Below are 13,047 nucleotides of genomic sequence, written 5' to 3'. Positions count from 1 at the left end.
TGCTTACCTTGTTGTGAAAAAATTAGTTAAACCACAGTTGCATTGCCACAAAAATGTAGCATTCCCACAAGTATCCATTGTAGTGCCCTTCCCTGTCTCCCAGGAAGTTAAGCAGAAAAACTAGTAGGCAGTAAAGGAGCCTTGCAACATGACTGTAACCTGGGCTCAGCATGATGTTATACATGGAGCATATGCACTATGCCTTCCTTGTTTCAATACAGACTATTTCTTATTTCATATAGCTCTACATGAGGTGTTTGCAATTTTTTTTTTATTTAAGCCACTGTATGTGATTGTCGTAGCTGCATCAAGATTCCAAAATTGTCCATAAAAAAACCTCTTTTGCATTTGAAGAAAGAATTAGTCTTTGAGAAGTCAAAATAATTTGCTTTTGAAACTGATTAATTTTTAGTTATTTTAATTTTAGATAACTATTAGTCTTTTGAGATATACTTTTTACAAAAAAAAAAGTACTGAAACTCAGACTTTTAGTGGTGAGAATCTGGCCAGCACATTAAAAATGAAGAACTTACACGAATGTACGTGCAGCAGTATTTATGTAACATTCTGTTAGAGCAATGAATTATCAACAGCTGAATTTACATTCAGTGACCTGGATGTCTCCAACCATATTTATTTGCTAATGGGCTGGAATGCCGGTGTCAAAAAGCATAGAATGACTCCAGAACAAGTGGTACCACGTGGAGAATAGTTGAGCTCATAATGGGAAATGTGATCAAGCCTTAAATGATTTATGTGGTTTTAGCTTGCTTTTTTATTTCATCTGTTTAACTTAACTTGGGGTTAATTAAAAACTTTTTCCTAGAAGATGGTTGATATACCCACATGACGACTCTCTATAGTTATAGATGAGTGTTGAATACTTTCTGCAATGATTAAGTTAAGCAATATTGTTTAAAATAAATCAACAAGAAGAAACAACTAGATAATTTTCTTAGAAACTTAATTATGCAAAGTGTAGTTGCTTTGTCTTTGCCAATTCAAGGTTTCCATTCTTGCTGTTGAGGGGGTCAAAAATGAAATATTTATGTTTACAGAGAGTATGCAGGTTTTGTGGGTCCCCCCCACAACTGAATTCTATGAATTAAAACCGAGAATGTTATTTGTCTCTCTAGAAAATAGAGCATCTTTGCACTTGCTATTAAAAAGACTTGGAAGTCTGACTTCTGTTGCAAAGCAAAGAAACTTATCTTTACCAGACTTTCCATTTTTGGTCAGAAATGCAGGCTTGCTGATGACAATTGTTTCTCTCTCTGCAAGTATGTAGTAATTTTCAAACCAGTTTCATGAACCTGGTAACCGTATCAATCAATGTACTTGAAAAGGAAGCCACCCACATTTACTGAAGTGTGTGATGTGATACGGAGGTTACGAATGAGTTTGAAATCCCATCTGGAAAAAAAGTTATTTTTCAAGATAACCAGAACCTGTAGGTGCAAATGCAAAGGTTGAACTTCCATGCCCACAAGTGCCATTTGCATGACTATTTAAGGAATTTTTTGGCAAGCAGAAATTGGACACACCTTGGATTTATGAATTTTGGTGGATTAGTACATTAGTTAACTTCATCAAGGTAATGGTGATGACCACTGCAACAGCCTCATGGGAGTTACTGTGCATACAGGCTTTTCCATTTGCTGTACTGAATGGATGATCTGCAGAGACTTGAATGATTTTCCTGACAGGCTGAAATGGCATTAAAAGTTTGCAGACAAAACCAGATCAAAGGAGGCAGGCGGTTGTCTTTGGTTGAAGACTGCCTCTCCTGCCTCTAGCAAGGGAGACAGGAACCAGCTGGTATGAATGCAGGAGCAATATCCCCACTGCCCACCATGTTTGTTTGCAGCTCCCCTGCATTTTCTGTGTTCAGTGGAGGAAAAATATTCTCATTTCCTGCTAATGTTCAGCCTTTATGAATCCCCCAACTATTTTATGTCCAAGGATTCTTCCTTCCTCCACCTTTTCATGTTTTTTGGTTTCTTCCTCCTGTCCGTATCCTGCTCTTTGGAGGCAGCAAGGACAAGTTCCAACTCTTGTATGTGTGCCATTGACAAAGCACCATGTTCAAACTGCAGCATCTGTGCTGCAGGTTTACCGTCACTGTGCTTAATAGCATCTCAACTGATTTATTTTTATTTTTGCTCTTGGCTTGCTGCAAGCTTTTTCATGAGCTGCAAGGAAAACTGATTTTTTTTTTTTTTTTTTAATATCTGTGATTTTTAACATGTTCCTTAGCTTATTGTTCGCATTATCTGAAGGAAGTGGGAGGATTGCCAAGAAGTACAGCAGCAGGTGCTGAGGTCTGCATGGGGCCCCTGAGCAGCCCCTGCCTCTGCAGGGCGGCTGGAGGCTGCGCTGCTTTCCCCTGTGGCAGCTGTGTCACGGCTGGGTCCGAGGTGCGTGAACGGGCTGGTGGAAAATAATCTGTTTGGAAGGACCTGTCGCTACGGATTTTAGAAAGGCTACAGTTTGAGGTATTTAAAAACTCTACCATTAAATAAAATCCCCAGTGAACAATCCATTTTTAGGGTATCACAATAAGTATATTTTGCTTATGTAGTAAGTCCTGGGACAATAAATACATTGTCATTCATTCCATCCAATTTACTTCAGTAATTCACATGGGATAGAACTGACGTGGTCACTATAATTAATATATCACAGCTCTAGGTGCAGTTGCATCTGCTTTTTTATTTATTAAAAACTGTGGCACAGTTTTCTTTTTTTAAAACTCTGCAAACTCAATTTTTGCTAATTAAAAAGTATGTTGTTCAGACTAACCTGGAGTTACATAAATCAATAACGCTACATGGAGAAAGAGAACAAACTATCTCTCATTTGCATAATGGACAAGATCTAAAATGAATTCCTTGGGTTAATGAGGGTCCTCGGCGTTGTTCATCAGGATATACAGCCTCCTGTAACACTGGTATGGTACTGATTGAAAAGCATTGCTCAGAGGAAGAAAGAGAAAAGAAATAATAACAATAATAGTAAAAAAGAAAAAAAAGTTTACTGAAGCTTTTTGCTTTAGTGCATTGATTTCTGACTGCCTGCACTGAGCTCCAGCATAAGCTGAGGATACAAATTCAGATTTACCCTTGTTCTGAGGTTCAAACTTGGTTCTAATCTCAGCTGGGGATTTGGCTAAGATGGATCTGAGTTCCCAAGTTTCTGTCACACTGGCTCGAGGTTATGTTTTCCTCTCAGAAAGAGAACAGTGCTCCCTAGAGGGAAGGAAACACAAACATCCTGAAACATGCGGGAGGTTATGGAGCTCTGCTAACTTACATCTAAATTTTAGGTGAGACAATCAGGGGGCCAAAAATGCTATGAACAGGCAGTTACAACAACATTAAAAAGCCTCATATTTCCTATCTTGTTTCTGCTCCATTACCTTTATCCTCTTATTCCAGGCAGTTTGCTTCCTCTTTCTCTTATTACCTCGCTGTGAATCAGTAATGTGCCAGAGGAGTGCAGGGCAGTACCCCAGGTGCCAGTACCAGCACCAAGAGGTGAGGACAGAAGGAGCCTTGCTTTTGCTGGAGCACAGAGTTGCAGCAGCTCTGTGCAAACAGCATTGCTTTGGGAAGCTTGTGATGTGACTGCAGTTGGGTGCACTTTTATGGAGATGGCGAGAGGTGGATTCAAGGCAGGAGGGAAGACCTTCTACCTACTCAGCCAATGCCAAATTTCCTGTTCCAACCCCCCAGAAACCTGGTGCTAGTCAAAGTTAAAACAAGGAATCAAAGATGGGCAAAACAAATGCGGTTTTGTTTTGTTGGCGGTGATGTTGGTGATTTTTTTTTTCCTCCCTGAGTCTTATTACTGATAATGAACTATATTAACTTTATTTTACCTGAACTATTCACCATGGAAAGGTCATAAACTACTGAAGAAGGGCTTCTAATACAAGTGACAATACAATATCAAGTGACCTACTAGCACATTTAACTTTGTGGCAAAAAGTTACAGTGAAGTTCAAACACAGCACTTTGCCTCCTGCTTTCTTTTCTGTTTAAAAGGCATCTCAAGCATTATATCAGAAGAGAGAGTCTAATTTAGAGAGACGTTCCAAAGGAGGGAAAGTCCGGTGGTCAAGTGGAGTAGGAGTTTTTCAATTTACAATACAGTGACTTGTGGAGCCTGGTTCTTGCTTCCTCATGCTTCAAGACACTACTCAGAAAGACACCCTTGTATAGTACAATTGCTGCAACCTGTGGGGTTGCTGTTCCTGATTCTCTGATACTACCTCTCTCATCAGTGCAGCATGTTTCTGGTGTCCAGAAGCAGACAGGCTTTTCATCTGCTGAAATATAAATTACATTATCATGCCCAGCAAAGCTTGGACATACCACCTGCTCCATGTTTATGACTATGGATAGTGGGAAGCTAGCTGATGTAAGTAACATTTACGTGGGATGAAAACTATTGGCCTGGTTTATGAATGCTTAATCCATATCCCAGCCTGCAATGCTTAATTGATGTGGAAAATACACTGTGCTCTCTCCATGGATGTATTGCTTTTCAGACCATGAATACTGAACTAGGAAAGGTGAGATGCCATTCCAGAATTTTGTATTTTGTATTTACAGATTATTTATTTTTATTTTTTAAACTGAGACTGAATTTCCATTACAAATGAATAAATTGTCTTCTTTTATTCTTAATAGGTAGATATGGATGAAATGTGAAACAAGCTTTTCAAAACAGTGGTTGGTTTTAGTCAATTTTCATTGAGGAGACGGAATTCAGTAAATAGTGACTATAATTTCATATCATACTCTGGTGTAGTGTCCACTCATGAAGCAAGTAGAAAAGCTGTGTTCTCATTTGGCTTTTGCAGTTATTTCCTGCTCTTTCTACTGTGTCACTGTAATGCTGTAGGACAGTCTCCCTGTTGCTATTTCTTGTAGTTAGTGAGCATGGAAAGTATTGTTATGCTAATGGTTCTTCCATCAAAATTTCCCTGAAGATTACAGTTGCAAATGGTGCCCACCTGCTGCCTTCCTCTATGAATGAATCACACCTTTAAAATGAGTGCCACTCTCCCGCTCTGGCCACCTAACCCACCCTAAGGTATTTCTAAAGGGAATGGTGTAGTAATTACTCACTTCATTCATTTCCATAAAAATTCGACTTGTTGAAAGAAATGTGATTAGTACCTTTTACTTAAATGGCAAGAACTCTCATAAGATGCTGTGCAAATGAAATTGTATATAAAAACATGTCAAAAAATGATAATCGTATCAAAAATCAGCTCTGAGTGAATAGAAGTGATGAGATGAGGAAATGATGCATGCAATGAACCTTGAGTCTCAGGGGAGATGTCTTTGTTGCACAGAAAACTTGGGCTGTCAAACTGGTTTTAGTCTTAACTCCTGTGCCTGTACCTGGAGTCTGAGACACCTTGAAACCAGAATGACTTACAAAGGCAGGTTTTGCCTTGGCAAGGTCCAGGATGCAGCCTCTCTTCTATGTGCCGTTTGTCTCCTCAGGGGTTTCCTGCAATGACCCCTGCGGGGTGCCTGGCTGCTCTGGGGCCTGGAGGAGATGGACAGGGGCAGGCAGGAGGAGCTGGCAGATGTGAGGAAGGGATTTCACTGGAGTCATGTGCTGGGAGAAACCTTGGGTCGGTGTTTCAGCCCAAAGGCTATTCTCTCAGCTGTGCCCTGGCATGTGAAACACTGGTTCCTGCTGGCTTTCTTCATTGTCAGTCAGTCTGACTAAACGTAGCCGAAAGACTAAGGACTGCTAAGTTCAGGTCTACAAATTTTGGTCAAATATGTATAGACAGATTCTGAAAACATATTCAAGGAAGGTGTGCATTTCATGGGTGGAAATTTCTGCCTGTGCTTTTGGTTATTGAATTGATTATTTACATCCAATAAAGTCTTTAAATGTGCTGGGGAAAGAATTGCTGAGCTGAAAAAGGGGAGCTGAATGATCTTTTTGCTGTGTCAGTGCTACAAATAGAACCTTAAAAAAAAAACCACACACACACACAAAAAACCTTCAAAACCAAACCTCCTGTCCTGGGACATCTTCTATCCTGTATCTGTTAGTTTCCTACACTGGTGGTACTATTTCTGCCCGTTTGCAGTAGCATCACGTCCTCTGTTATGTAGGGTGAGTTACTCTGGACCAAATTTTAGACCTTATACGGGCAACAGACCATGGAGGTGTGAAGTGAACCGGGGTGTCCTTGCCGGTACGTGGGTGTAATCCTCACCTTTTACAGGAGTAGGGCTTGCTATCCTGGCAGCCAGCTGGCTTGACAGGTCTAGTCTGTATTTCTACAGAGAGAGAATAGACGGAAACCTTTTTCTTATCCATAGAGAAAACTTGTTTATTTATTTAGTCTACTATATTTGAACACACTTGTATCTTTTTTTTCTGGTATTTTTTAAATGGAGTTTTTGCTGTGTGACAGCTATCTTCAAACTGTCTGTTGCATCCGGCCTATTATCTGTAAAGCTACGAATTATGAAACAATTCCCAGGGATTTGTAGACTTCTGAAAACTGAATCCCACTGTAGAAACTTAGTGAATTAAATTGCCCCAGTGCCTGTGGTTCTGCGAGTTTGTAAGCCTTCGTTCTATGCAGAAAAAAATGACACATTAAGTAAAGAGAAATTCTGCAAGCTGAAGCCAGCAGAGATTCTGCTGTGCTTTACCTATCATTCTTCAAAAGATGTTTGATCCTTAGATAAAACACTTGTTAATACTTTAAAGATTTAAACTTAAGAAATACTTTAAAGATTTTCTCTTTTTCTGTGGTAGAAACCTAATAATATGTGATAATTTTACTTAAGTATTAAATTCCTTTCAGTATCTGGAGCTAACTATTCACCTTGGGCATTCAGGAACAACAGTGTAACACAGGAATTGGGGAATCAGGGAGTGAAAGGAGGAAATAGGGGTGGGGGAAATGAGATGGAGGCTTAGCATCGTTTCAGGGATTGGATTTAACTCTGAGGTCTCTTACTCTCTTCTAGCAACATGAAAAAGATAATCTTTTTATGTCATTGATAGGCAAATTGTGGGAAATGCTGAATGCAAGTCACAGAAACTAATTAGAAAAAGAATTAAAAGAGGAAAATCTCCTTTCAGATACAAAATCGTGTTATTGGATAAACTAAGGTTCTGAGAGTTGTATTCCCTCTCTCTCCTCTTTATTTTTAAAATTCGTTTGCAGGAAATGAAGCAAAGCAGAGCAAACAGAAAGGAGTGGCAGGGTGTTAATTGAGACCTGATAATTAAAGTGAAAAATAGTCAAGGAACAGATAACCTTCCAGCTTTCAGCATGAAAATCATGATGGGTACCACCTATGGACTCTCAGTGATGTTGTGATAACCCTAGGAAGCCACCAGTGAGAGCCTGAGTGACACACAACTCTGTGCCCAAGAATAAACATTAGCAGCTGGGGAGTTTCATAAAACTGATTTTTGTTTTAATTGATTGTTTTCTCTTTTCCTTCTCTATCTTGGTGCCTGCGCTGTTGATGGGTATGAAATGGAAAGGATGTACTCCCTTGGCTATAAAAAGTGTGGGTGAGCAAACGGTGGTTGCAGGGTAATGGCAGACCGCCTTGTTCCAGCCTCAGCTGAGTGCTGCAAGATTAAATAGATTAAATGAAAATAGATGCAAACTAATTGAATTCAGAGATGTAAGAGCTGAAATCAGAGCAGTACAAAATTAGGCCCAAGACTAGGACTGCTATTTTACTTTTTGGCAGCTTTCTCTTTGGATTGCCAGAGCGAGGAGCTCGTTTAGTCAGCTAGGAATGAAAATAAAACAAAGAACACACAGTGTAAGACAAAGAGCAACTATCCTTTTATTACAACAAGACTAGGTTTGCAAAAGATGTACAGTATCTTAGAAAATTAATAGTTTGAGAACCATCTTTGACTGAAGTTGCTTGATTTTCTCTATTTTTTGTTTTAAGTAAGATGACTTGGAGTTTGAGTGTGTAACTGACTGTTGTCCAGATTGATGGTGAGAATCTCTTCTATGAAGTTAAAATGTTCAGGAGTGTAATGAAGTCTGTGAGACATTTCGACTGGGACCCACTCTGGATTTTGTTGTAGGCTCAAAGAGAGGTGGTGGCTAAACTTACCACACCTCCATTCCTTCAAATAAGTGTGTTTTATGGAAGGACCTAAATTTAGGAACTGATGAGTTTTATTTCCAGACAACGTAGAGAGAGTACTAAACCTAAGGGACAGTATAGAAAATAAAACAGACACGAAAGTGAGAAGAATATAACAGGGAGAAGGCAAGTTTTAAAATGAACAGAGCAAATTGAGAGCAAAGCTGTAGGTATGTGTTGTGTTTTTCTGGGCCTTGGATTTAAAAGAACCGTGAACTTGAAGCAGAGGATGAAGGGTTTGATTTGAATATGAATGTCTGACAGGGTCTGAGCAGCATGAAAGGGATAATTTTAGCAGCAGCTTTTTGAATATGCTGGTTGGTTACAAGCTGAGATGTAAGTAGGCTAGACAGGCTATAGCTAAGATCAAGGATGAGGGAAAAAAGACATGAAAGACAGGTGAAATTCACCTATGTGCAAAAAAGTCTGGCAGAAGCATGTATGACTTTCAGTAATCCTACATCCTATTTTGTAAATTTAATTGGCATGTTGGGTTTTAGGCTGGCAAACAGAAATTTCACTCAGGCAGTCAGGATATATTTTATGGTTTATGTTTATATGCATAGTACACTGAGGGTTTGGGGGAAGGTCTAGAGTGGAGGTTACCAGGTTATGGGTTCTGCTCAGATATTTGGCCAATGGAGGGTGGTGACTTGTAGTAACAATGATCTTCAGCAACCAGTATGTGGAGTCAGAGGTAATGGTAGGGTTTTCAAGAAAAAGCTAAAATACATCCAACATTGGATCTGGATAATGATAGACTTACAGCAAAGACCTTGAAAGACTTTTTTGGAGTTAATCCCTGCTTGTGCTATAGAAGTAAACTGTCAAAGCAAATATAATGATTAGTGAACTAATCAAAACAGTAAGAAAAGTGCCCAGCACTTTTTTCTCTTGTTTTGTAACAAATGCTTTTTAAATTCTGCAGTGATGAGTGTTACTAGGAGAAAATACCATACAATGAAAGAGTTTAGCGGGCATAGGCGACCACTGAAAAAGGAAGTACACTGTAAATGGTTGAAATAATGTTTCCAGCCAAACCATTTGACAGATGAAATACTTTTCTCTACCACTTCAAAATTCTTTCTCTGTCAGAGCCAATTCATTCCTCATTAGATATAGATTTTTTTTTAATAAGTCATTCATATTCTTCCAAGTCTTTCTTTCATAGACGAAAACTTTAACTTTTGGCGCTGGCTCTGCTAGAGGCAGGAATAAACTCCAAATCACTCTTTCCAACTTTATTTGGACCATTTGCAAGTTTAACAGTTGATATAATATTTCCAGAATTTAAGGCCTTACTTTGCATGCAACAGAATCTATAAAATCCCATCAGAACCTTTACTTGACTTTGTCATAGAATTATTCTCATACTTATTAACCAAGTAACCAATGAAAATGGAATTTTGTGTTTGTTTTTGGGGGACACTCACTCAAAAATCAGAATCTGAGTTCATTTATTGTGTAGTGCAAGAAAATTAACATCAAGACTGTATTCTGTTCTTTTTAGTACGTTCCCTTTAAATATTGCTGACTGAAATCTGATGTTTTTCCAAACTCTTGAGTGTTCCAGCCTGTGTGTTTTTACTTTATTTCATGAAGTATTTCAAAATTGAAAATACAGAGTATTTCTGTACTTGTAATATTACTTTATTAGCTAGTATGCCATAAACTCATCACATGTTTGTGGTCTGATCTATCGCCTGAAAATGCCAAGTAAAGCGTAGTCACATATTTCATTCTAAAAGTGGAGATATGTTTTCAGTATAAATTAAATGAATGGGATGAGTGTGTTGAATCAGCAGTCCCATTAGAACTTATCTCCAAGGAATATGCTTGGAACTAAGTAGAATAGTGTTATGTCTTTCCTCACTAAAAATAATGAAATCTGATCTGAAACTTTCAGCTAAAATTAAATTTCAGTAAATAGTCAGGGAGCAGAAAATGTGTGTAACTTGCAGCTTATCTCCCCCTGTTGTATTTCAAACAACAAAAATAACACCTCTCATTCATAATTTTGTTGCTTATTTGGGTCAGAATTTTGAACAGCTTTCACAGATGAACAAATATGTGAGCTATTTTGAAATCTGAAAATCTGTTTGAAAGTTCCATAAATAGGAACAATTGAATACCAAACTGTAACAAAAATCTGGCAAGGATTGCATGTGCCAAACACATAAGAATCTGTCCCTCAAAGTATAAAAGTACAGCTTTATCAAAGCAAAAATATTTTAAAAGTATGGAGAAAGCTTCCCCACCACCACCCCTTAACATTTTTGCTGCCTTCTAGTCCAGCTCACCCAAGACCAAAAGCAAACCAGACCACACCATTTCTTGAAATTGATCTTTGTACTGCATGCTTTGTTGGGGTACTATCATGTCTTACAGTCAACAAGTAGTGAAGCTCACCTCATCTCAAATGACTATGTAAACTGTATCATCACAGCCTTGGAGAACTGAAGGGATTGCATATGGATGCAGGGTATAGATTTCTTTGGGGTTGAGGTGGCTGCTACTTTCCTGGTTTGAAGATGGAAGAAATTAATTTTCTTGTACTTTTTCTGTTATTCTCGCTAGAAAATATTCAGCTAGACAATATATGTTTTCACTTTTTTTTTTTGTATTCCTAAACACGTGTAGCTCTGATTGCTACTTAGAATTATTACTCATTTTTTAGCTTTCTTTGAGCCTCTGCAGTACAATTAATGGCATTCATTTTCTGGATACTATAAAAGCTTTCTATGCCTAACATACCATAATTTGCTCATGGTATTTCCATTAAGAAGCATATTGTCTCTTACAAGACATGCATTAAGTATAGCATATTTTCTGTGGAAACAAATGGTTCCTTTTATTTTTATTTTTATTTTTTTTAACATAGACTTTCTTTGCCTGTGATTTGTCTGTGTCCTTAAAAAGAAAAAAAAGAACTTTTTGGGGTTACTTTATATTTGCATTTAAAAATTGAACTGACACTGGTGAGAGCTGAAAGTAGAAGATACTCTTTTTTTGTTGACAAGATTATCAGTCAGTACTTCTGAGATCTGTCAGTCCGCTGCTGAGGAAGAAAAGTTCTAAGTATTAGGGATTGGTATATTTGTGTCTGTATATCACCATTGTGATATCACCATTGTGATATGAGGGCATTAATTGTCCTTTAGGACTCTACAGGGCAAAGACTCTACAAGAACACTGGAAAATAGAAAAACTATCAGAAAGGGTTTTCTACTGATTCATCTAATGAATACAAACAAACAAACGCATGAACTTAGCTTTTGTGTCTTTGGCCAGCACAATAAATTAATAAATAAAACTATTTTGAAATGTACAAGAGTTGCAACTCCTGGGCTATGTGCATCAGAGAACAATACTTCTAAAAAGATGACAGCCTCAGACATGCTTCAGAATGGGGTTAATCATTCCATTCCAGAGAAGACTGAAATGCTGCTGGAAACAGCTGTTCAGGTGAACAGTGTCTGAAAACTATTTTGTAGGGTAACTCCATGAAACTGATGAGACCTCCTGTGGGAGCAATAAATTCTCAGCGTTTGACAAAAGTAAATCCAAGCGTCTTCCGTACACACTTTCTTTTGGTTTTATGGCAGTACCTCCAAATAAGATATCACCTCATAAACCCTGAATTTTCATTTTTTTTGGCCATCTTTCAATCAAATTGAAAAATTCCTAAAAATGGGATGGACAAAGGTTTGCTTTTATGGTTATAATAAATAGGACTAGTCCCTTGTGTTATGCAAATAACTGTGGAAAAGAGGTATTTCCAGTTCACAACAAAGCTATTTTCCTTTAGTTGTGTGGTTCCAATCTTTAAGTTCAAGAAGAAACAATAGGGTAAACTGTAATAATTGCATATCTTGAAATAATTTTGAGAGATGAATTGTAGTCATACAGAATCTTTTGTCATTCAAAGTTTGAGTTAAGGGTATACAGTTTTTGCGGTGATACATCTATTAATAGAATTGACATTCTGGATGGTAAAAGGCAATAAAACTGGGAGATGCACAAGCCATTGCTTACCAGCTAGGAATGTTTTTCTTTACCTGATAATTCTAGGATATTTGTTTGTGGTAAGAAAATCTTTGAGATTTTCATAATAGCTTTAAGCTACTCTGAGTGGAAATAGGAAGCTGTCCACATTTTGACCTACTTCATAGATATCTTCTGAGCGATTTTTTTTTTCTTTCAGTACTGAATTCAAAAGAGCTATGTATTCATTCAGAACTATTCTTAAGAAAAAAAAATAGTTTTTCTTGATATAAGATTTTTAGATAAAATATGCTATTTAACAGCTTATTACCTGTCTGACAAATTCCAATATGTATTGTGTTTATAACATGGGGCTGGAGATACCTGTTAAATATGTTGTATGATGACAAATTTTATTGCTACAGATTGCAGTGATCAGTGTTCCTCTGTATTTTTCAAAAGCAAGGTGGAGTTATAAGCACTACGCTGTCTCCTAGGACTCTGAATATATTTGTTTTCTGAGTAATTATGTTGGCTTTTGGCAGTAAGACTAGGGATGTTCCCTTATATAACGAGGAAGTAACTTCTCATAAAAAACTAATAAAATAGAATTGAAATATAAATATATATTATTCTATTTTTACAATTAAATATGAAAAAATCAAATAAACTAATCAAGGCAGAGCAAAACTTCCAATTATCTAACACAATAATCATTATATTGTTTTTATTTTAAAAAGTATAATTTTATTGTCTCTGCTTAGAAAAGAAAAGCTGAAAGTGGAGGGTGTTTGAAGAGAAGAGGTGGGCAGAGGGCAGGACAATGAGTCTGTTATTAGTCAGATCTGACAGCAATTCCCTGTACGTGGGTTTGGAGTCTGTCGAGTGT

Source organism: Cygnus olor, chromosome 8 (assembly GCF_009769625.2).
Source record: "Cygnus olor isolate bCygOlo1 chromosome 8, bCygOlo1.pri.v2, whole genome shotgun sequence".
Taxonomy (NCBI): Eukaryota; Metazoa; Chordata; class Aves; order Anseriformes; family Anatidae; genus Cygnus; species Cygnus olor.
Note: the sequence above shows the minus strand (reverse complement) of the source record.